This window comes from Oryx dammah, unplaced genomic scaffold (assembly GCF_014754425.2).
Source record: "Oryx dammah isolate SB20612 unplaced genomic scaffold, SCBI_Odam_1.1 HiC_scaffold_4, whole genome shotgun sequence".
NCBI classification, from domain to species: Eukaryota; Metazoa; Chordata; class Mammalia; order Artiodactyla; family Bovidae; genus Oryx; species Oryx dammah.
In genome coordinates this window covers 66,349,719-66,375,522 of record NW_024070188.1, presented here as the reverse complement: position 1 = coordinate 66,375,522, position 25,804 = coordinate 66,349,719, and the positions used below count along the sequence as shown (strand labels likewise).

At 36.5% G+C, this 25,804-nt stretch overlaps 1 long non-coding RNA gene across 1 annotated transcript; it reads left to right on the top strand.

The window, feature by feature from the left end:
• The first annotated feature begins 88 nt into the window (after positions 1-88).
• LOC120862552 lies at positions 89-8,708 on the top strand. Its single transcript, XR_005720801.1, has 3 exons — positions 89-180; positions 5,734-5,736; positions 8,621-8,708. It is a non-coding gene; the product is annotated as an uncharacterized LOC120862552 (long non-coding RNA).
• Positions 8,709-25,804: the final 17,096 nt, after the last annotated feature.

Genomic DNA, 25,804 nt, shown 5'->3' with positions numbered 1-25,804 from the left:
CTGAGGACAGTGACTGCAGTGACAAAAGATGCTTGATTCTTGGAAGAAAATCTATGACAAAACTAGAAAGCATATTAAAACCCAGAGACATCACTTTGCTGACAAAGGTTCTTATAGACAAAGCTATGGTTTTTCCAGTAGTCATGTACGCATTGAGAATTGGACCTTAAGGAAAGCTGAGTCCCGTAGAATTGATGCTTTTGAACTGTGGTGCTGGAGAAGACTTTAGAGTCCCCAGAGGGACTCTTTGGTAAGGAGATCAAACCAGTCAATTCTGAAGGAAATCTCCACCCTGAATATTCATTGGAAGGACTGATGCTGAAATTGAAGCATACAAGATCAGAGATAAGAACATTCATTTTCACTGTGAATTGCAATAAATGACTGGCCTAGACTGCATCTTAGCTGTTTGAAATAAGATCTACTGGTTCCTTCTAGGACTTATTCTCAGTTGCCTGTGTGTGTTACTGTAGAAAGTAAAAGTTGCTCAGTCATGTCCAACTCTTTGCGACCCCATGGACTATACAGTCCATGGAATTCTCTAGGCCAGAATACTGGAGTGGGTAGCCTTTCCCTTTTCCAGGGGATCTTCCCAACCCAGGGATTGAACCCAGGTCTCTCGCACTGCAGGCAGATCTTTACCAGCTGAGCCACAAGGGAAGTTTGTTACTGTAGAAGGTCTACTTTAAGTCATTGAGGTTGGATTGGCTTCTTCCACTTGGGACTTGTGAGACATAGAACTACATTCTGTCTGCTATCTAACAGTCTGAGTCACTCATGTTGATGCCTATAGTAAGAGCCTGTTCTCTAAGTCTTACTGGAATAAGCTGGTAATCAAGCCTACACTGTCCAGAATCACTGTTTCTACTCAGATTTATTATTGTAGTAGGCATGGATTCTTTATCAAGGACTGAGCTATAAAGGACTATATATTTGTGATTAAGAAGCTATACTTCGTATTAGACTTGTAACTTCTGCAAAAGTTGGCCCTTTTGTCTTACAGTGAAGAAGGCCATATTTCATGGGACATTGACTCAACCTAACTTGAAAAATTAACTGGATGGACCTCTGACTCTTGTTGAGACTAACAACAGTGCCTCACTGTTAACACATTAGTAGGTTATGATGTTATTTGCATCTGCTGAGCTTTCTCTCATCACACAACTATGGCTCATCGAACTAAACTATGCCATGTTTTCAGCTTTCTGGACCACTTATAATCTGATATCACTATCCTTATTTTCTTTTCATACTGTTCATGGGGTTAGGCCACTCCATAATGGGCTCATAGTCAATGTATTTGAGAGATGTTCACATACCTATCAGCTGCAAACTTGTGGCATTGTTGATCCCTAGAATTAACTACCCAAGGATCAAATCAAAAGAATTTCTGACTCAATCTCCCTCCCTCTTTATGGTCCATAGCCTTAATAAGGCAGAGTGATCACTGAATGCAGACAAAATTCTCTTATCCATAGACAAGATTCGTTTCTTATCCATCACTCCTGGTTAATGATCAAAATGGAAGGGCTAGATAATTATGTAAACTTCTTTGGAAAATTTTGCTTGGCATCTTCACCATTCTTAAGCATGGTGCATCTCTCTCCTGACAGCAAGTCCAGGCCAACTTGCTTGGTATGGCCTTTTGGTGGCAGCCCAGTTAAAAGGGACACTAATGGATATAAACCTAATTCTGGTTTAGCCACATGGATTCTGTTGTTGGAATGACCTAATTCTATATTACAAAGATAATTGCAGTTTGGTTCAGTGCACTGCTAACTCAATGCCACATGGTGACCCAAGGTAGGTTACGTAATGAGTCTTTGTAAATTTGATAAAAATGCCCTTGTGCCTTTTATTCTTGAACCACTGCCTCCCTCCAGATGAAAAGTCTAGGTATTAGTAGTAGATGATTTGAGAAAATTTGGAGATAGAGCTGCTAGGATGAGACATTTATTATTTCACAACCATGAAGTGAGAGGAATAATAACAGTGTTTGAGGAGGAAACACCAAAGATTCTGAGATTCAGGGAGTGGGAAGCAGTTAATGTTCTTTGTCCCCTAGATCCCAAAACACAGCCTGATAAAGCAGTCATTTAACAGCAGTTGTAACTGACCTGCTTGCTGCTGGCTTTGCCATCTCCATTCATGTGTGATATAACAGAAAAAGTCATGCAGACATGCCCACTCCTGGAATATTCTGATGTGTTCATATGCAATCAGTGGTAGCTTCTGAATTTGGAGTCCTCATTGTCCTTGCACTGTACACATGCAAACACACAGGCCAGCAAAATTTTGTTCAGTTCAGTGGCTACAAATATATGCTTTCTCTTGTACCTGAGTGACTCTGGGTTGTACCATGGTGGCAAGAAAAAACTACAACCATTCAATCCTATGGCCCATGTAGCTTAACCAAATCAATGTAGTTGTAACCCAAGTCAAGTGTAAAAATAAACCCTAAACTGGAATGACTTGTGCTCCTTCAGGAAATGTATATCAGTGGAGGGGACTGAGCTATGGAAATATCTTTTCATTGGAGGTGGGGTTACTTTTTGGCTCATCTGTGGATCTCTATAATTATTTGCAGTAACACCAGAGATCAGAATGTTTATTTTCACTGTGAATTGAAATAAAAGACTGGGTTAGAATACATCTTAGCTGTTTGAGATAAGATCCACTGGTCCCTTCTAGGATTTATTCACAGTTGCCTGAGTGTGTGACTGTAGGAAGTCTACTTTAAGTCAACTAAGGTGGATGGGCTTCCTCCTGACCCCTGGATTCTGGCAGCATTAGGTTAATAGTTGATAAAAATGGAATCAATTTGATCCTGTCTTCTGCCAATAAGATTAATCAGAGTGACCACTAACTGTCACATTCATGTGGAAATTTGAGCTCAGTCAAGAACATATAGGAACAATGGATGGATCGTTGGACCCATCAGTTCAGTTCAGTTCAGTCAGTCACTCAGTTGTGTCCGACTCTTTGCGACCCCATGAATCGCAACACGCCAGGCCTCCCTGTCTATCACCAACTCCCAGAGTTCACCCAAACTCATGTGCATCGAGTCGGTGATGCCATCCAGCCATTTCATCCTCTGTTGTCCCCGTCTCCTCCTGCCCCCAATCCCTCCCAGCATCAGAGTCTTTTCAAATGAGTCAACTCTTTGCATGAGGTGGCCAAAGTATTGGAGTTTCAGCCTCAGCATTAATCCTTCCAATGAACACTCAGGACTGGTCTCCTTTAGGATGGACTGGTTGGATCTCCTTGCAGTCCAAGGGACTTGCAAGAGTCTTCTCCAGCACCACAGTTCAAAAGCATAAATTCTTTGGCACTCAGCTTTCTTCACAGTCCAATTCTCACATCCATACATGACAACTTGGAAAACCATAGCCTTGACTAGACGGACCTTTGTTGGCAAAATAATGTCTCTGCTTTTGAATATACTATCTAGGTTGGTCATAACTTTCCTTCCAAGGAGTAAGCGTCTTTTAATTTCAATTTCATGGCTGCAATCACCATCTGCAGTGATTTTGGAGTCCCTAAAAATAAAGTCTGACACTGTTTCCACTGTTTCCCCATCTATTTGCCATGATCTTAGTTTTCTGAATGTTGAGCTTTAAGCCGACTTTTTCACTCTCCTCTTTCACTTTCATCAGGAGGCTTTTTAGTTCCTCTTCACTTTCTGCCCATCAGAGGTCCTAAGAATCCCTGCATATTCTTTGCAGATGCTGGGAATGCAGGGCACCTGATTGTTCTGTATCTGGGCCCTTTCTCACATAGGGCAGGCAAATAAAATATGCTTTCCTAATGAGTTCCTTTTCTGACTGACTGACTTTTCCTATCCCATCCTTTCAAAAATGATACAGTCTTCATAGATTTATAGTTTTATGATGGAGTTGCATATTCAACTTCCCATTTTTCATGGCCCTCATCTTATTCTGTTACTCCCCTATTTTTGATTGTTGACCAGCTAAGCCTTGGGATCCTGTTTGTTTGTTTAATCTCTAAGTTGTGTCCAACTCTTTTGTGACCCCATCGACTGTAGCCCTCCAGGCTCCTCTGTCCATGGGGTTTCCCAGACAAAAATAGTGGAGTGGGTTGCCATTTACTTCTCCAGGGTATCTTCCTGATCCAGGGATTGAACCTGTGTCTCTTGCACTGGCAGGAGGATTCTTTACCACTGAGCCACAAGAGGTCCTATTATTGGCATTCATTCCTAGAACAGTTATGGCCTCATGTTCACTTTCCACTTATTTTCAGATAGCTGTTTGTACTTTGACCTTCAGGGAATTCTCCTACTTTTTATGTGGGCTCAACAATGTATGAGAAAGCCATAAATTTAGTAGATCTTGTGTTTTTCAGAGAGAAAGCATTTGAAAATATTGAAGTCACCATATTGTTTCTGTTAATATTTCTATTCTGTTAGCTATAAACTCCATGTTTCCTTCATCTGTGAAATTCTTTCATTAATAAATTCATGTATTTTGAAAAGCATTATTTTTCAATTTTACAAAGATTGGTTTGTCTCTAATTCAAGCCTAAAGGTAGATAGGCCAAAAGCTATCATTAAGGCTTCATGTGGCCAGTCCACTTCATAAAGCTGTGAGACTTCAGAAAAATATGATACTAAGGAGCATATCTGAAGGACAGATTTGCTGGTAGGGACTTCTGTGCAAATAGTTTTATCAGTTGAGGATGAATTATGGTCCTTACCATCTCCTAATATTCGAACTTAGTAGTCTCGATATACTTGAACATCTTGACAATATAGTCATCAGATATCCAGGTCTTGAATTAAAAGAGGAAATTATTTACTTCCTACCTAGTTCCCATAATAGAATTTTTCCTTCTGATAATTATATCAAGATACTTCTTGATAAAAAGGGAGCTCTTTTTGACCTGTATACCATTTGAAATTTATGTTCATATATTTGTTTTTTGGCCATACTTCATGGTTTGTAAGATCTTAGTTCCTCGACCAGGGATCACACCCAGGCCCACAGCAATGAAAGTGCTGAGTCGTAACCACTGGACCACAAGGGGATTCCCTCATGTATATTTTAGCTCACCCAAAGCAAGAGAAAATTAAAAATAATGTCTATTATATTAAAAATAAGCTATATGAAAAAGACATGTTTTACAAAATTTATTCATTAACCTCAAGATGTCTTTTGAAGTAGCTGGAAAAATTACTAGAGGAAAAGGAGAAAGAGAAGTGTTTCCTCTCGATCCTTACTACAATATCTTCATAAGCCTCAGAAAATTTGTCATTATTTGCTGTCTCCACAAAACTGTATATTTCTTTCTTTATGGAATTAGACTTTATTTTTGCAGATTTTCAAAGTAATGCCATTCTAAGGGAATTAAATATTTCTTTCACTTCACTTATTTTTGACAAGTTGTTAATATTCTTCCTGTGAAGTGATCTCAGGGGAGTTAAAATAGCGTTTAAAAACCACTTCTCCTTGCAGCCTGGTCTGGTGAAATGTATTCAAAATATGATTTCAAAAAAGTATAGGGAGTGGAATGAAGTTGCTTTATTGCTTTTGCAATGACTAATGAGATTTCAAATTTTCATTTTTGCTTTCTGAATTTATCTATTGTTTGACATGAAATATAAAATAAACTGTCTAGTCTATTGCTTTCTACCTATAAGTCTTCTATACATAGTACATAAAATGTTTGCAAAAAACTTTGATTATATTGTCTAATAGTTTTTATAGGAAATCCTAGGATGTCTAATAATTTTATAAGTAGATTTATAAAACTAGATACATTATATTAAATGTTTTTTGAAAAGGATTGTGCCAGAGAGCCTTGTTTAATGAGCAAAGATTTGAACAGAGAAGAACCTATTCTTTACATATTGTGAGAGTTTTATTTATCATTTGGTACTGAATAGACAATAGAAAAGACATAATTTTTGCTCAGTGAGATGAATGGTAATATTAGTTTTAATACTGTTAGCATCTTTCAGACAACCAGTGGATATAGAATAGAAATTGCCTATTCTTCTACGTCGAGTCATATATATTTAATAGTATACAGTGATTTACAAAGATGGTTTCTGAGGACTCATTAGTGCAACATTTTACAAAAACAGTAGCATATTGGCAAAGAACTCAGGGGCATGTGGAGTTCTCAAGCTGATTTCTCTTCCCTCTCTTCTTTCTTCTTCTCTTTAAAGTCTATAATATATTTTCCTTTGTATTGTCCATTTTATCATTACTATCATCATTGCCATCCTCATTATACTTCTTTCAAGGCATTAACCCACATGAGAAAAATGTAAAATAGTGATTAATAATAAATTTGCATAATATAAATTAAACACAAAATTAAATAGAAATTTTATAACAGGAATATCAAGGAAACCAGATGCTTTTATTTTCCACAAATAAAACTAAAAAAAAACCCCAAAACATAGCATTAGGAAGAAAGGGAATTTTATTTTAACAGTTTTCCTGATCAGGTCATCTTTTCTCTCAGGACATTTATCCTAACTAGATTCTCCCTTTGTGAGAGTACTGGATGGATTGTGTCCCCCTCCTCATGGGTGTTTTTCTTCTCCCACTGGGTCAGTTGTTGGAGTGTGGAAGAAGGAAGCATTACATTTTATATTTATGCAGAATCTTACTCTTTTCCCATTAAGATTTCGTGTTGTTTTTATTTGTCACTACCAAGTCCCATATATTTATTAATTTTTGCTACTAGCTCATTGTTTTTATCATCCTACCAAACCTTGGGATACTTTTAAAATGCTATAAATCATTCTTTAATTCATTAAAAAGCATGTATTTTGAACCTTCTTCAATTTGTTGCTCAAATGTTACCTTTTCCCTAGGCCTGTCTGACCACCATTTGAAAATTGCCCCTTGCTTTCCTCATTTTCTATTACAAGTCCCCTTTACCCTGATTTTTTGATAGTAAAATATACTTCTTTCAGCACAACATATAAAATACACATTTTGTATTTATCATGCTTTACTATATGCTGTAGAAGGAAATGGCAACCCACTCGAGTATTCTTGCCTGGAGAATCCCAGGGACAGAGGAGCCTGGTGGCCTGCCGTCTATGGGGTTACACAGAGTCGGACATGGCTGAAGTGACTTAGCAGCAGCAGCAGCAGCACTATATGCTGAGTACTCTTTTTTTTCAATTCCTTTAAATATTAGCTCATTTAATTTTCTTATTAAACTTATGAAGTAGATGTTATTATAGAAAGGAGAGATAAGAAAGCCTTCCTCAGCAATCAGTGCAAAGAAATAGAGGAAAACAAAAGAATGGGAATGACTAGAGATCTTTTCAAGAAAATTAGAGACACCAAGGGAACATTTCACATGAAGATGGACACAATAAAGGACAGAAATGGTATGGAATGAACAGAAGCAGAAGATATTAAGAAGAGGTGGCAACAATACACAGAAGAACTATACAAAAAGATCTTCATGACCCAGATAACCATGATGGTGTGATCACTCACCTAGCGCCAGATATCCTGCAATGTGAAGTCAAGTGGGCCTTAGGAAACATCACTACGAACAAAGCTAATGGAGATGATGGAATTCAGTTGAACTATTTCAAATCCTAGAAGATGATGCTGTAAAAGTACTGCACTTAATATGCCAGCAAATCTGGAAAACTCAGCAGTGGCCACAGAACTGGAAAAGGTCAGCTGCATTCCAGTCCCAAAGAAAGGCAATGCCAAAGAATGCTCAGACTGCCACACAATTGCCACACTTATCTCACACGCTAGCAAAGTAATGCTCCAAATTCTCCAAGCCAGGCTTCAGCAACACATGAACTGTGAAATTCCAGATGTTCAAGCTGGCTTTAGAAAAGGCAGAGGAACCAGAGATCAAATTTGCCAACATCTGCTGGATCATAGAAAAAGCAAGAGAGTTCCAGAAAAACATCTATTTTTGCTTTGTTGACTACACCAAAGCCTTTGACTGTGTGGATCACAACAAACTGGAAAATTCTGAAAGAGATGGGAATACCAGACCACCTTACCTGCCTCCAGAGAAATCTGTAATCAGGTCAAAAAGCAACAGTTAAAACTGGACATAGAACAACAAACTGGTTCCAGATCGGGAAAGGAGAGTGTCAAGGCTGTATATTGTCACAGTGCTTATTTAACTTATATGCAGAATATATCATGCAAAATGCCGGGCTGGATGATGCACAAGCTGGAATCAAGATTTCTGGGAGAAATATCAATAACCTCAGATACACAGATGACACCACCCTTATGGCAGAAAGCAAAGAAGAACTAAAGAGCCTCTTGATGAAAGAGAAAGAGGAAAGTGAAAAGTTGGCTTAAAACTCAACATTCAGAAAACTAAGATCATGGCATCTGGTCCCATCACTTCATGGCAAATAGATGAGGAAACAATGGAAACAGTGACAGACTTAATTTATTTTGGCTCCCAAATCACTGCAGATGGTGACTGCAGCCATGAAATTAAAAAACACTTGCTCCTTGAAAAAAGGCTATGACCAACCTAGATAGCATATTAAAAAGCAGAGACATTACTTTGTCAACAAAGGTCCATCTAGCCAAGGCTATTGGTTTTTTAGTACTTATGTATGAATGTGAAAGTTGGACTGTACAGAAAGCTGAGTGCCAAAGAATTGATGCTTTTGAACTGTGGTGTTGGAGAAGGATCTTGAGAATCTCTTGGACTGCGAGGAGATCCAACCAGTCCATCCTAAAGGAAATCAGTCCTGAATATTCATTGGAAGGGCTGATGTTTAGGCTGAAACTCCAATAGATTGGCCACCTGATGGGGTGAACCGATTCATTGGAAAAGACCCTGACGCTGGGAAAGATTGACGGTGGGAGGAGAAGGGGATGACAGAGGATGAGATGGTTGGATCTGATGATTAGTCTGACATGAGTTGGACATGATCTGACACATGTCCGACGTGATGGACATGAGTTTGAGTAGGCTCTGGGATTTGGTGATGAATAAGGAAGCCTGGCCTGCTGCAGCCCATGGGGTCATAACGTGTTGGACACGACTGAGCGACTGAACTGATAAATAAGGGAATAAATACAGAGAGTTACCTAAATCAGAAATCACAGAGCTAGGAAGTGATTGAACTATAATTTGAATCTATGCAGTATGCCTTCAGAGGCCATGCTCTAAAACCCATCAATATCCTGGCTTTAAAATCATTATTTATTGTTTCTCTCTGGAGAGGATGCATTCTTATCTGTTTAGTTCACTGTTGTATCTGTGGTGCCAAGAATGGTGTATGGAACCTAATAGGTGCTCAGTTAATATTTGATTTCCTGTCATGTACCAGATAATGCTGTAGATGAGCAGAAAGAACTTTCCTTAGGTCAGGAGAGGAGATAAAATAGATATTTAATGAATCATTTCAGAAATAAGTGTCTAAGTTTCAAAAACTTAAAAAAACTATGTTAGGAAACAGTAAGTATTCTGACAAGGTTTTACATGAGATATATGTAATTTTGACTGGATTAGTTAAAAACATTTGATTAAAAAAAAATCCTTGAGGTCTACTCAAGACCTGAAGGATTGAGTAGAATTTCCAAAGTAAACTGAGAAGAATGAGTTAACCAGAGATTGGGGAACTAGATGTGTTAAGTCTAACCAGTGAGAGTGTATCAGAGTCACTGAACAGAAATTCCAATATAACTGGAAACTAAGTAGAATAGAAGACCTGCAGAAAGGAGGCTATGAAGGCAGTAGTTCTTTTGGCAAGGACCTTGTAGTTCATGTTAAGGTGTTTGGATTTTATTTAAAGGCAGTGGGAAACAATTAGAATCTTAAACAGTTAATTAACTGATTGGATTTCCATTTTGGATGTCTGAATGCAGTGTAAAGAACAGATTAAAAGCAAGCAAGAGAGAAGGTAAGTAGGCAATATGGGAAGTTATCCAATAGTACAGTGTTCCAGATTGAGAGGTGATAGTGTTTCAAACCAGACTACTTGCCGCAGAAATGCAGGCAGTATAGGTATTTAGGAATGGAATCTGTTGGATTCAAGTTTCTGTTGGATGTTGAAGGTGAGGAAGGAAGAGGAGTAAAGGAAAATTTCCTAAATTCTGGCTTGAAAACTGATCCTATTGCCACTTAACACCATAGGAAAAATTTTAAAAAATAGGAAAATTAAGTTTTATGAGGCAAATCAGAAATTCAGCTTTGAACAGTGTGGCCATATCTACATGAGGCTCTGGTGATATGTCTTTTGGGTGCAGAGATTTGTCAGCTCTTAGCACATTGAAACTATCACTACTAGTGAAAGGTATTGGGTGAGAATAGAATGACTCATTACACAGTCTTCAAAGTGAAAATAGTAGATTAACTAGAAGAAGGAATACCATCATGATAACAATCAAAATGTTAAATATGGCTTGAGTAAGTGGAGTCTTTGCAACTCTGAGAATGAATAGCAAAATGTATGAGAATGCATATCCTTGCATTGTTTATGGTAACAGGGAGGTTGAATCAACTTAAATGTCCATCATTAGGGAATGGATAAATGTGATGGAAGTATACCATGCATTATTATGCCTTTTTAGAACAATAAACTCCTGATTGGTTCCCTCAAACTTCACTCCAGTTTCCTATTTGTTGAAGCCGAAGCCTAAAATTACATTGCCCAGTGGCTCAGCAGTAAAGAATCTGCCTGTAATGCAGGAGACATGGGTTTGATCTCTGGGTTGGGAAGTTCTCCTGGAGGAGGAAATGGCTACCCGCTCCAGTATTCTTGCCTAAAGAATCCCCATGGACAGAGCCTGGAGGCTACAGTCCATAGGGTCACAAAGAGTTGGACATGACTGAGCACATACACATGAGTCCACTATGGGAGGGTTTGGGAATAAATTAGATTCTCACCTGAGATTCTCTGAAGAGTACGTGAGAAGGAAGCCAACTTTCTATAATTTGAGGGTGTTTCTGCTGACCATGTTGTGAAAATGTGAGACTTTGTTTTTCCTCTGAAACATCTCTCCAGCTTCCTCAGGAGCAGCTGCCGTGTCACCTTTCTTCTAACATAGATTCAGTGGTGGCCTCGGAGAGAGTATCTGTTTTAGTTCTTGACTCTGTACTTTTTTTTCTTAGGGGGGGTCACTCTTGGAGGCCCTCCCTAGGATCTACTCTAGTAAATTCAGTAATTTATAAGCATCTAAATTTATTTCTGATAAAATGTCTGGAGTAGGTTACTCTCTCTTGCACCACAAATGGTGAAGAGATTCTTGGCAGACAGACTCCAACTGATGTCCATACTGTGCCACCACATGTTTGAGAAACATCCGTATCTCTTCTTGTTATAATCTATGACTATTATGGATTGAAAGAGCTTTAGAGATGATGATGATTACATTATGTATTAGCTCTGAGCAACTAAGACACTTGACCTAAATTACATAGCAACAATTGCTGTATTTCCTTTTTAGAAGTTATTCCAAATCATAAAATCATATCTAAAAGTGTCTTATTTTATGATGTATTTCTTGAGAGCAACTATTTATGTTCTCATTTTTGAAATCCAATGAAATGAAGGAGAATAGCTGCTTATAGGTAATGTAAAAGATGGGATGTATTTTTGTGCATGTACTGAAATAAAATGTAAGTTATGCTTATATGTACATAATTTTTACTATAAGTACAATTTCCTAGACTCTAAACTTAATTACTTGGCATTTAAAAATTATAGAACATTGAATCAGTTCAGATAAATATTCTGGCTTCTCTCATTTTGAAGGCATTTTCAGATTTAATAACTAAGCCAGCTAAATGCATTTTTAACTTTACTATTACCCTAGAAAATGTGCTAAATAATATTTATTGATGTAAGTACAATAGTTATTAAAATATCAATCATAGTTGTAAAATTATACCCAAAAGCATCTGATAAAGCAACTGGATTCATTCTAACTATGCTATGAAAAAGGATGACTGGGAATCAGATCAGTTGTCTGAATTTAAAGCCACAAAGAATGTACCTGAGAAAAGGCTATTTGGGAGATTTTCAGACAATTGTTTAAATCAAACTAGTTAAAGTAAAGAGTGTTCTAAGGATCAATTTGTAATCAGTCTCTAAAAATAACATACTTCCATTTCCTCCTCCATGGTGTATAAAATTAGAATGAATTATACATGATAAACAATAAAAACATTTGAAAGACAATTGGTGTAAGAATCTATATTTCATAATGGATGATGAAATTGATGTCAACAACTTAAGAAAAAAATCACTCAAATTTTGTTTATTTCAGTTAAGATCCATCAATTTTAGAAAAATATATATAATATATACTTTATTGGTACTATAATTTTGAAATCTGTTTGGAAAAATGAAGAGTAGTGAGGAAAAGCACTATATTTGTATTGCAACCCACAGTTCTTAATTTTTGACCTTTCTTTTCACCATAGGAAATATGTTGTGCCTCCTTGAAATCCATGATAAATTCCTCTGATTCCCTATTATTTAATTATTTTATTTTATGTTTTTTACTCTAGGAGATATTACAGGAATGGTTCAAAATATAAATATTTGTACTGACAGTTTTATTGAGATATAATTCATATACCATAAAGTTCACCCTTTTACAGTATACAATTCAGTGGTTTTTAGTAGATTCACAAAGCTATGCATCAGTCACTACAATCTAATTTCAGAACATTTCATCATCCACCCCCAAAAGCCCTATACCTATTTGCAGTCACTCCCCATTTCTTCCTTTCCCACCACTATTAATCTGCTTTCTGCCTCTATAGATTTGTCTATTATGGACATTTTGTATTAAATGGAATTGTACAATGTGAGGCCTTTTGTATCTGGATTCTTTCACTCAGCACAATGTTTTCAAAGTTCACTCATGTTGTATATTGAATCAATATTTCATTTCTTTTTATGGCCAAATAACGTCTCGTTGTATGAATAACTGGTAACTTATTATTGTTCTGTCCAGTTTATCTTACACTTTTTCTTTCCACCCTTTTTCTGATTCTTATCCCCAATATTATATTTCCAGGCCTTTCTCTCATATTTCACACACTCCATAGATAAATCATCAACATAAGATGCTAAGGACAATCTCTGGCCAAGATTTGATACTTTTGTCTCTCTAGACCAACATCACACTAATTTAATTATTGTTGTGTAAAATGTGTTTGATTTTGGTAAGAAACTCTTCCTTTTTGGTCTACCTTCTCAGAATTGCCTTCTTTATTTATGTTAATACATTCTTTTGTTCAAAGTTTAGACTAAATTTATGATTTTTATGCCCCAAATCCTATTGGACTTTTAATTGGAATTTTATTGACTGTATAGACCAGTTTTGGAAAATGATATGTTTCCAGTGCTACACTGCTAGCATTTCTAATCCATTAACATCATTTACCTCTCCAAGGTTTTCTTTTCTTAATTTGATTGAGTTTCTGAAAAGGTACTTTGCATTTCTGTTAGGTTATTTACTGATAATTTATATCTGGGAAGCTATTGTAAATGCAACTTATACCTGCTTTCAGTTTTCTAATTAGATATTCCCTGTGTTAGAGCAGACAGCTCTTTTGCTATGCCTGGACCTCAGTTTCATTTACTATCTTGTGTGCCTAGTCTGGGCTTAATGAATGCTTGGCTGCTCTGGGCTCAGCTCTGAGACTTTTCAGAAGACTGTTCCACCATCCCTTCCCTCTCCCCCAGTGGAGAACTTAAGGTGAACACTTTTGCAGACCTAGGCATATCACAGCCAATGGCTGTCTAGAATGGAATCACCCAACCAAAGTTACACTGAATGAGATTTAATTTAAACTCTGGACTTTCTTGTGGCATTAGTTTAAGGCTGTGTGACCTTTCCTGCTTTTGGTATTATGAACAACTCTAGAGAACAATGAAGCAAACCACCTTTTCTGGGGAGGAAAGAAAAGTGTGTAATTTGTTCTTGGGAAGATGTAGGTGGGATAATTTCTATTACTCTGAAAAGTGGATGAAAAATGGGAAAGGTGAGGAGATAAATCTGGAAATCTGAGAAGACTGGAAGAAGTTAGGAGTGTATTGATACTTTTCAGTGCTTGGGAAAGCAAATTGATTACCAAAATGTAGTAAAATTCTCAGACAGTATTAATATGAATCATAGTCAGTCTCATCTATTGGGTTGGCCAAAAAGTTTGTTTGGGTTTTTCCATAAAATCTTATGGAAAATAAACTTTCTGGCCAACCCTATACATGTGTGAAAGCTCAGACTATATTAGTAACACAATAGCAGAAGGAAGATTATATAAGATCTTGGCAATGGTCTGATTCTGTACTCCATTCCTCTCTCTGAATAACAAGTCTGACACACCTATACCAGTTTTCGTTACTCTCTGAATTCAGGTTTCCTGGGGCCTCAGAATAACTTTGACTCTAAGCTGATAGCTACTGAGAGTCCTGGCTCACAGAACCTCCAAATTGCTCACAAACTTGTAAAGCTCCATTATATCCTTTGATGATCAAAACTCTATGCCAAAGTAATACATATTTTTATTGTGTCAGCTGTGCGTGTGTTAGTCACTCAGTCACATCCAACTCTTTACTATAGCCCACCAGGGTCCTCTGTCCATGGAATTTTCCAGGCAAGGATACTGGAGTGGGTTGCCATTTCCTTCTCCAGGGGATCATCCCAACCCAGGGAGCAAACCTGGGTCTCCTGCACTGCAGGCAGATGCTTTACTGTCTGAGATAAAATCTGTATTTAGCCTCACATTGTCCATAATAGCCACCTGACATTTTTGTGCCCAGGGCTGTAACCTGGGTTTTCTTGGCTTATATTCTGTCTTCTCTAATCATTTAGTATTTGCTAAGCTAGTCATAGGAGACATGCTTGCTTTTTTGTTTCCTTAAACTCTGAACTTCCTGTTTAAACTTTCATATCTATTGAATTCTCTACTCAGTACATTTCTTTTTCTAAATTTGGTTTTGTTTTGCTTTATGCTATTTTACTATTCTTCCCTTGGCCGGATCTCATCTGACCTCTACTGAACCAATAAAATAAAAACAAATAAGTGCTATTTGTAAGTTCACTCTTTTCCCACAAAGCAGTATGTAAAATTGCCTGAAAGGAAAGAAACTGAAGAGGGATTTGGGGTCCTTGTTAATTTACATTTAATTTTAGCTTCAGAGATTCTTAAAGGCAGTGGTTATGTCTGCATGTGAATAGGGATATTTAATCAGTCTAGGCTGTCAGGTTGATAGTAGTGCTTATCAAGAAACTGGAGAAAAATGTGCTACCAAGTCCATCCTCCTGCCATAGAAGGAGCAACAAGTCAGATATGGAAAGTCAGACACTATGATTAAAAAGCTCATCTGCCCTAGGGAGTCTTTCATATATATATTTAATATGCAGCTTGAGTGTACTACTATGAAGACAGCTTTTTGTATGTGTTAGAGATTTTAATTGCAATACCTCTTGCATCTAGACTGCAGATTTTCTTTTTTAAGGAATGCTACTGATTAGTATTTTAAAGCTTGAAAATCAGAGAGTCATGTTGGAGGAAAATTTTGGTGACTTTCAAACAGGTATCTTTCACTAGAAAGGTTGGGAAAGTACCACTTTAAAATACATACATACATGAAGTTTATATTTCAAAGTCTTCAGTTTATGAGAGTTTTTGTATCTTTTCTATTTAATTTTATTTAGTATATTTTAATAGTCTTAGCTTGGGTACAGAAATGAATATTTCACTCTGCCACCATGAGTGTTTTTAAATGTTCTTTTAAATGCACATCACCTGTGGTGGATTCATGTCAATCTATGCCAAAACCAATACAGAATTGTAAAATAAAAATTAAAAAAAAAAAAAACCCCATAATAAAACTACAAAGGCAGTTATTTAGATAAAAAAAATCTGAGAGAAGTTTTAGAAAAGTATGAAATTGCAGAAAAGAAGCCAAGAACAAAGAACAGGTTAAATATTTGAATAAATAGAACTGAAACCATAAAAAAAAAAATAAATGCACATCAATTTTAAAGTTTTAGCCATGAATAACAATAATTATGTTTGACAGTATCTTACTGGAATGTTTTAAGCTACATTGGTCTGAACTATATTCTGATTCTTGGAATAGCATAAAAGCAATTTTTCTTCTCTTGGCTCAGTCCAGTTCCACTTTGGCCTGGTCTTCTTATCAGGGAATCTGGGGAATCCTTGAGAGTCTCAGAGTCTTCTGACAATCTGTCAGACTATGAACTGTCAATAAATTTGGCTGTTTCACTTAATTCTGATATATTTGAGTTCTTAGAACCAATAATTCTTTCTAAGGAATTTATCAGCTAAGGTCTAGGAGGCCCTTGTCTTAGCAGCTACACTTTACCTGGTAAGGTCTGTAACCTCTCTTCTCACACAGAACCTGGTTGTTTTCCCAGCATTGGAACCAGAAGGGAAGTGTTTTTTTTTTTTTTTTGTCTAAGAAGCTTGTTTCCTTTTCACTACATAATATCTCTTGAACTCTAATCTGCACCAAATCTCAGAGATATAACTATTTCTCTTTATTGAAAAAGGAGCTAAATAATTTACTTCTTCTTCCTTTATTCCACCAGAAATTTGCTTAATATAAAACTGTCTCTGAAACTGAGCTGCTGACTATCTCATGGGACTCAGAGATAAGTGGAGTATGTGGCCTGCCAAATAAGAGGCTCCTGTATATACATCCCAGGCTTTCAGTTTGAACACTCCCAGAGATAGATGCAGGGAAATTATGTCATCTCTCATAGAGACTGAATGCCTGTATGCATGCTAAGTTGCTTCAATCATGTCAGACTCTTTGGACTATAGCCATCAGGCTGCTCTGTCCATGGAATTCTCCAGGCAAGAATGCTGGAGTGGGTTGCCATGGCTTTCTCCAGGGGATCTTCCTAACCCAGGAATCAAACCTGCATTTCCTGTGGCTACTGCACTGCAGGCAGATTCTTTACTGCTGAGTCACCTGAGAAGCCCATGGAGACTGAAGGCCAGTTTCAGATCAGTTTAATCCATATTAGATTAGGCTTATAAAATTTTCCTACCATCACTTCTGCTGAAATTGAAAAAAAAAAAAGTCCCTAGAGAAAAGTAAAATAAGAGCCTTACATTTTCTCTACGAAGTTTTTGTATGAGCTGTATATAATCATTAAAAGATTTTAGGCATTCAAAATTATTGAAAAACATGAGGAAAAATGATGTTAGAAACTGACTCAAAAGAAGCACAGATGTGACGCAGGAGTTCTTGTACATGACTTTAAAAATAACTGTGATTAAGACGTTCAAGAGATTAAATGACATGTAATTTTTTGAGAAAAGAACAATTAAATGACAGTTTTATCACTGAAAACATAAAAATACAGCAGCTGATACTGGAACCAATAGCAGGATTTTGCAGAAGATTCTACAGGTGATGAGAGAATTAGAGAACTAGAAATGAGACCATAGTATGATATCCATTTTGAAGCACATATATAAAAGTATAAAAAGATAAAAAAGGTATAAGAGACATACAGTACAGGGGACAGTTTCAACATATATTTAACTACAGTACAGGGGACAGTTTCAACATATATTTAACTAGTTTCAGAGAAGAGAGAGTGACTGAAGCATGTATTTGAAGAGATAATAACTGACAATTTTCCAAAACTGATGATAGACATAAAGCCACAGATTGAAGATACTCTGAAAAAGCCAATAAGGATAAATAAAGAGAAAACCATGCCTAAAACAGCATAGTAAAACTACCTAAAACCAAAGATAGAGAAAAATGTTGTCTTTAAATGAGCAGCTCTAATACTGGTATGATGCAGTGGAACTGTCAAAAAAATGGAGGCTAGAAAAATATGGACTTATATCTTTAAATTAATCAGAGAAATAAAATGCTGTTTTTTTGTTTGTTTTTGCTAAGCAAATTGTTGTTCAGTAATTAAGGCAAGTTAAGAAGTTTTCACAGAAAAAACTCTTAAGAAGTCTTCAGCAAAACATATGTAATAAAGGAAATACTAAAAAGCATTCTTCACACAGGAAAAAAAATCATCCAGATAGAGATAGAAGTGTAGTGGGTGATAAAGAACAATAGAAAGGGTAAATACATTATAAAAAAAGACATACTTAGTAATATAAATGAAAAACATTAATACCTCATGGAGTTTAATAATGAGGATTAAGATTAAACACAATAATTACACAAATGTGATATGGTATAAATGAACCTAAATTATTTCAAAGACCTTTTACAGAATGAGGTAAAGATATACATGTATATTAAATTTTAATAAGTGAATAAGGCATATTCTTATGCTTAAGATTTCCTATAAAAGAATAATAAAAATGCAAGGGAATTTATAAGGGAAAACAGAATAGTAGAAGTAGTTAAAATAAAGCAGAATTCTTCAGTTTTGACTGTACTGATGTTTTGAGACAGATAATTAACTGTTCTGTGCATTGTAAGATGTGTAACAGTATCCCCTGCCTCTACTCAGGTGGTAAAGCATCTGCCTGCAATGTGAGAGACCCGGGTTCAATCCCTGGGTCAGGAAGATCCCCTGGAGAAGGGAATGGCAACACACTTCAGTACTGTTGCCTGGAAAATTCCATGGACTGAGGCTACAATCCATGGGGTTGCAAAGAGTCAGACATGATTGAGAAACTTCACTTTCTTTCTTTTCTTTCCTGCCTCTACCAATAATGGCTTGCACTACCTTCCCCCTACTATGTAAGATTAAAAACAAAAAAAAAACCCAAAAAACTCTAGATATTGCCATATGTTCTGTGGGAGACAAAATCACCACCATTTTAACACTTCTGAACTAAGGAAAGCAGTACAGCTAAGGGAAAAAGGTACATAAAAATATTGTATAGGTAGTAAATAAATAGTAATATGGCAAATGTAATTTAGAATTATTTTTATTAAGTGTAAACAGGAACTTCCACCTCTAAGTAAAATAAAAGAGGTGCTGACAGCCATGTTTGGCTGGTACAACTGAATAAAACCATAGAAAAATCCAAAATATAAGGTCTTTTTCCCCAATAGGCTATTTGATGAATTCTGGGTTTTAAAGGAAAATGAGTGGTACAGAGTTGGTAAGGTAGACTCTCCACCATCACTAGGTACTTAGTGGGCAAAGTCCTGTTAGAGGGAGAAGACCTGCAAAATACAGAGAGAATTTTTAATCTATGCATGATAGAGAGAGACTGAAGAGCGAATCTCAAACTATCCATGTGATAGACTTATTAATGCTGAGAATATAGAATCTCTAAGCTTTCAATCTAAAATCCAAGGAAAGTCAAGCTCGAGGAGTAAGACAAACTAGTGGAGAACAAGTTCATCCCATGCTCAAAACATGATTTTATTTAGGTGTGAAATTTTCCTAACATATGGAAAAGGGAACACTCATGGGTGAAAGTTACCCATTCATTTCTTTTATACCCAATATGTAGGGCATAGTACAAATTTGCTAGACATGTAAAAAGGCAGAAAGCTTTGATATTGATAAGGTTGAAAGAAAAAACACTGTAGCAGACACACAGACAAACCAGTTATTGAGGTTGGGAAATGAGGATCAAAAAAATTACTGTGACAAATATATAACATATGCAAGAATTTTATAAATGGAAAGATGCATTTTACTCATGGTTTGAATGATTAAATATCACTATGGAAATTCTTCCCAAGTTGGTCTTTAAATCTAATGTCATCTATATTAAAATGAAAGTAAGATTTTAAAAATAAAAGTTGACATACTTATTCTAAAATATATGTGGAAAAAAGACAGTACAGTTGCAACAGAAGTGAATTATGCCAACAACTTGAATGAACTTGGCTGCAGTCCATGGGGTTGAAAAACACTGGACACGACTTAGCAACTGAACAGCTATTTCTAAGTTAATCAACATAATTAAATTAATCATTAATCCTCATAATTAAGTTTGGGTCAAATTTTAAAAATCAAAAGAACCATGAGAAATGAATGAAAGTGAATTCAAAGCATATCAAAATATGAGATGAATTAAAAATTGGTATTAGACATTTATGGCATTAAAAGTTATTTGAAGAAAGATGTGTCTGAAAACAATGATCAAAGCTTCTATTTAAGAAATTGGAAAGTTTTGGTCATATTTACGTCTGTAAATCTACTTATATACTTACCTCCTTAACTGTATACCTTTCTATCTTTCATCTACCATTTCTGAATAAGGATTCAGACTGCTTAAAGAATATTCAAAACAATAGCTATGGCAGTCTATTTCCTCAGATTTTCCTTTGTAGTGGGCAGGCTTTGTCTTCAGAAGAATGTGTAATATTTTGTTAATTTCAATGCAGCTGAGTTTTGTTCCTGAATTCTGGGGGGACAATGTATCAGAGAGTGTTATTTCATGGTTAGCTTTTCCTGTAATCCCTCTAGTAAGCTTTTCTGTGGCAAGTAAATCATGTAAACATTCCATTGCTGGCAGGCATTCTCCATAGTTCCTTGTGCTTCTAATTTATTGAACTGTGTCTTCTTCAGCAGCACCTTATGAAAGCTACAACATTAATCAAAGCTACCCTGTCAGGGCCTTATGCCAACAGCATTTGTTCAGCATTGTTATCAACTCTTGTTTTATGGGAAATTAGAGATAATGTTTTTCAGAGCTCTGTGATACTATAATTTAAATGAATATAAAAATTATAACTGTCTCCAGTCTACCACTATTTCTTAACAATTTTAGTCCAAAAAAATATTACGATCTATGTATTAGCATTATGTACAATATTATCATCAGGAACAGATAGAAGCTTAAAAAATATTTTAAAATAACTTGAATATTGAATTGTTTGTTACAGCCTACTATGAGCAAACTTTGGAGCAGTTAATATGCTAACCTTGTGTACTATTGGTATATCTTCTGATATGATGATCAGAAAAGTTATGTATTTACTTGGTTCTAATGTTTAAGGCTATAATTATGCTGAATGCACTATTTATAAGTATACTTATTCTGAACATTATAAGAATTCTTGAAGCTTTCACAAATATAAGGCATAATTGTTGTCAGAAATATAATTGAATTAATTTATACAAGTGGCTGATACTGTGGTCTTTTTGTCTTCATACCAAATGGTAAAGTGAAAAGTTATTGCTGTGAAACCTTAAAAAATATGTTTGGGATCTGGACAAAGATAGTGGTTTAGTGAAAGAGATGAATAGATTTTAAAGCTTTGGAAGGAAAAGGGTGGCAGATTTTATAGAACAAAATAAGTGTAAGAGTAAAACTGTAAGTTAAAAATGACCTAGAGTTTCTAGTTTTATGTATATTTTTTTCTTCATCATTGTTAGTAAACTTAGGGCAGAAGAAATTTGGAGAGGAAGAAAATATATTAAAATTGTGAGAATCTTATAAACAATGCTAGTGAATTTTCTCTTTAAATACGTTCAGCTATGAAAGGTATTTCATAATATTCTGTAAACAGTAGTTCTATGTGGTTTTTAAATGTGTCTAATAATAGCTCATTGATTTGTTTCTTAGGTGAGGAAAGAAAAAGGTGAATTAGAAAAATGCAATCTTTCTTAAACATTTCATAAAATATAGCATATATAATGGAAATAATAAATTTATAATGTATAGCTTGATAAATTTTACATCCATAAAACCAACACACAAAAGAATAACAAAACATGACTGTATTCTTTCTCCCAATGATAAACACCATCATGCATTCTAACACCATGAGTTAATTTTGCCTAATTATGAGCATTATGTAAATGAAACCATAATAGACATTCACTTGTGTCTGGTTTCTTTTATCTAATATTTTTGAGATTTACCTAAGTTGTTGCATGTGGTTATAGTTCATTCATCTAAAAGTCCTCATGGTAATACATTTTATGCCCATAGCATCATTTATATGTTCATTTTGATGTGTGAAATATTTGACTGCTCCAGGTTTTGCCTACTACAAATAGGGCTGCTAGTACATGTATTTTTGTGCAAAATGTACTCATTTCTGTTGGTTTTATATATCAGAGGGAAATTCTGGAGTGGCAGCTTATATATTTATTGTTTAATTTTTGTAGTTACTAAATTTTCTAAAATGGTTGTATCAATTTAAATTCTTATAGCCATGATTACTTTTGCCTGTTTTTGAAGTTTTAGAATTAAATTGTATACATTCATTGTAACCATTAATTTTATTCAGATTCTATTAGTTTTTACAGTTTACTTCATTTTCCTTCATCTGAAGTATACGAAATATATGGTTACTAGATAATTTATCAATTCTACTGTCAATGAAAATTTTGGCTTTGTTTGTATTATTTTGTTTGGCTCTTTCAAATAAGGTTGTAGACTCCAATCAACATTTATTTTTTGTTTCCTTACAAATACATTCAAGGGTTTCTCTGTGATTTAAATCTGGAAGTGGAATTTATGTGTCTCATAATAATAATAATGAGCACATTGCTTATTATTAGGAAATCTTGAATTCTTTCTGTAGTCTCATATGACTCAAGAGCATATGTGTATTGTTCCTCCATACCTTCAACAATGCTGTGTACTTTTAAATTCAATTTTGACAGTTTTGTGGGTAAGAAGTGTTATGTTTTCATGATAACTGTTAAGGTAAAATGCATTGATGCAGACATTGATTTATATGTGTTTTCCAAATGGCTATGGAGTTTTTTTCAGTAAATTATATTTTATAATTTAATTTTAGATAGTACTTCAGATAATTACCATCAAAGCGATGTTACATAAGATTTGATAATTTTGAATAATTGCAGATTAGGATAAATTATATAAATACTTTATAAAGTCTCAGGCACTAAGTATCTCATATCTTATTCTTGAAAATTAACATTAAAGATATTGGGGAGGGCAGTTTTCCAGTCCATGTTTATCTGTGTTGAAACTGCCAAACATAAACAGATTTTTCTTCATAGCTCTTCTAAAAATTTGATGCATGGCTGTTTTTACCTTGAAGGAAAGGGAAGAGTAAGTCTACAATATTGTACTCATTTTCTGTGGCTGTATAGCATGTTACCACAAATGCAATAGCTTTAAGCAACACAAATCTATTCTCCAGTGCTGGTAGGTCTGAAGCTTGGCACGACTGGTTTCTTTGCTCACCAGGTTAAATCAGGGTATGTCATCCTCTTCTAAGTTCTTTCTTAGCCTCATGTTTTCCACATGTGCTGTGCTTAGTTGCTCAGTCGTGTCCAACTCTTTGTGACCCCATGGACTCTAGCCCGCTAGGCTCCTCTGTCCGTGGGGGTTCCCCAAGCAAGAGTACTGGAGTGGGTTGCCATGCCGTCCTCCAAGGGATCTTCCCAACCTAGGAATCGAACCCAGGTTCCACACTGCAGATGAATTCTTTACTGTTTGAGCCACCAGGGAAGTCACTCCATGTTTTCCACATGGTCTCTTCCATTTTCAAGGCATCAGTGGCCCATTTGAATCTCTTGATTTTACTTGTCTAACCACTAGCTGGAAAATGTTCTTTGCTTTTTAGGGATTATGTGATTAGACTCTGTGTGTGTGTGTGTGTGTGTGTGTGTGTGTGTGTGCGCGCGCATGTGGGGCCCTAAATGGGAAACCTTAAAAAGAAGGGCTAGCTTTGCAGTTTAGAGCTAAGATGGCACCTGGTGGAAGAGATGAGGGCAGGGCTTTACTTGTTTGTTAAAACTTTTGATTGGCTCTCTTGATTTCCGTGCACGTGGACAGCGTGTGATCACCATAGACTCCTGTTATAACGATGGCACATGACGATTTGATCTTTAATGTGATTGGTGCAACTATGGAAAGTCCCTCGCAACGCCCCCGCCCCGCTTGCCTTTATAAGTCGGGAGCTTGCGGCAATAAAATGGAACTGCTTAGAGGGAACCCCTGTCGCATCTGATTGTCTCTGGCCGAGCGGCTGGGTTGGCGGACAGCAGGCTCACCTCTCCTCGGGACCCCTTGGCTTTGCTCAGGGAAGTTCCACTGCCTCTCTCTTTCTGCGGAGCGCCCCCCGCATGTGCATGCGCGCGTGCTCACTCAGTCATGTCCAACTCTTTGCAACCCCATGGACTGTAGCCTGCCAGACTCCTCTGTCCATGGAATTATCCAGGCAAGAATACTGGAGTGGGTTACCATTTCCTCCAGGGATCTTCTCAAACCAGGGATTGAATCCACATCTCCTGTATCTCCTGCACTGGCAGGTGGATTCTTTACCACTGAGCCACCTGGAAAACCTTGTGATTAGACTGCTGCTGCTGCTGCTAAGTCACTTCAGTCGTGTCCGACTCTGTGCGACCCCAGAGACGGCAGCCCACCAGGCTCCCCCGCCCCTGGGATTCTCCAGGCAAGAACACTGGAGCGGGTTTGCCATTTCCTTCTCCAATGCAGGAAAGTGAAAAGTGAAAGTGAAGTCGCTCAGTCGGGTCCGACTCTTAGCGACCCCATGGACGGCAGCCCACCTGGCTCCTCTGTCCATGGGATTTTCCAGGCAAGAGTGCTGGAGTGAGGTGTGATTAGACTAGACCCACCTAAACAATCTGTTTTGCCATATGATCATAGAGTGACACCTAGTGTGATTTATCTAACAAATTGACCTAACAAATAACATACCCTTCACCAACGCAGTACTGTAAAGAAATTATCCTTCCACTAAAAATAAATTAAAAAAAACTTAAGCCAAAAAAATTATGCTGAGAAAAACATGCATACATGAATTAAGCAGGGCATACCAATCTGATATGATTGAACATATAGTATAGAAAAGGCAACCTGTTTAAAAATTAACCTTCCTTCTTTTCCCATTTCCTTTCCATCTGACCTGATATAATCTATGAATTCTGTCTACTTGGTTTTGAGGCATTCATTTATTGAATTGCATATTAAGAATAAACCACACTATATATCATAAAGTATATAAGTAAGAATATTCATATCACTTTAAATATTGCATTAATGCAAAACAAGGGCAACATCAAACATTCAATTTAGTTCAGTTCAGTTCAGTCACTCAGTCGTGTCCAATTCTTTGCCACCTCATGAACCGCAGCACACCAGGCCTCCCTATCCATCACCAACTGCCGGAGTCTACCCAAACCCATGTCCATTGAGTCGATGATGCCATCCAGCCATCTCATCCTCTGTTGTACCCTTCTCCTCCTGCCCTCAATCTTTTCCAGCATCAGGGTCTTCTCAAATGAGTCAGCTCTTCGCATCAGGTGGAGTTTGGATTTGAAACTCCGAAGTATTGGAGTTTCAGCTTCAACATCAGTCCTTCCAATGAACACCCAGGACTGATCTCCTTCAGAATGGACTGGTTGGATCTCCTTGCAGTCCAAGGGACTCGCAAGAGTCTTTTCCAGCACCACAGTTCAAAAGCATCAATTCTTCGGCACTCAGCTTTCTTCACAGTCCAACTCTCACATCCATACATGACAACTGGAAAAACCATAGCCTTGACTAGACAGACCTTTGCTGACAAAGTAATGTGTCTGCTTTTTAATATGCTATCTAGGTTGGTCATAACTTTCCTTCCAAGGAGTAAGTGTCTTTTAATATTATGGCTGCAATCACCATCTGCAGTGATTTTGGAGGCCAAAAAAAACCCAAACATTACCTATCTAATTAATCTATTTAAAGTGTGACCTTGTTGTCATTGTCAAAACAAAAATTAAAATTAATTTACCAATTTAAATTGATCAGTATTTTTTTGAGCACCATATATGTACCAGATCCATAGTTAAGTATTAGGATTGTAAATATTACACTTGTCTCAGTCCAGCTGGACACAAGGACATCCATGCAAATGTAAGTAATATGTAGCCTTCAACGTCCAGCTGGGATTCCCTCA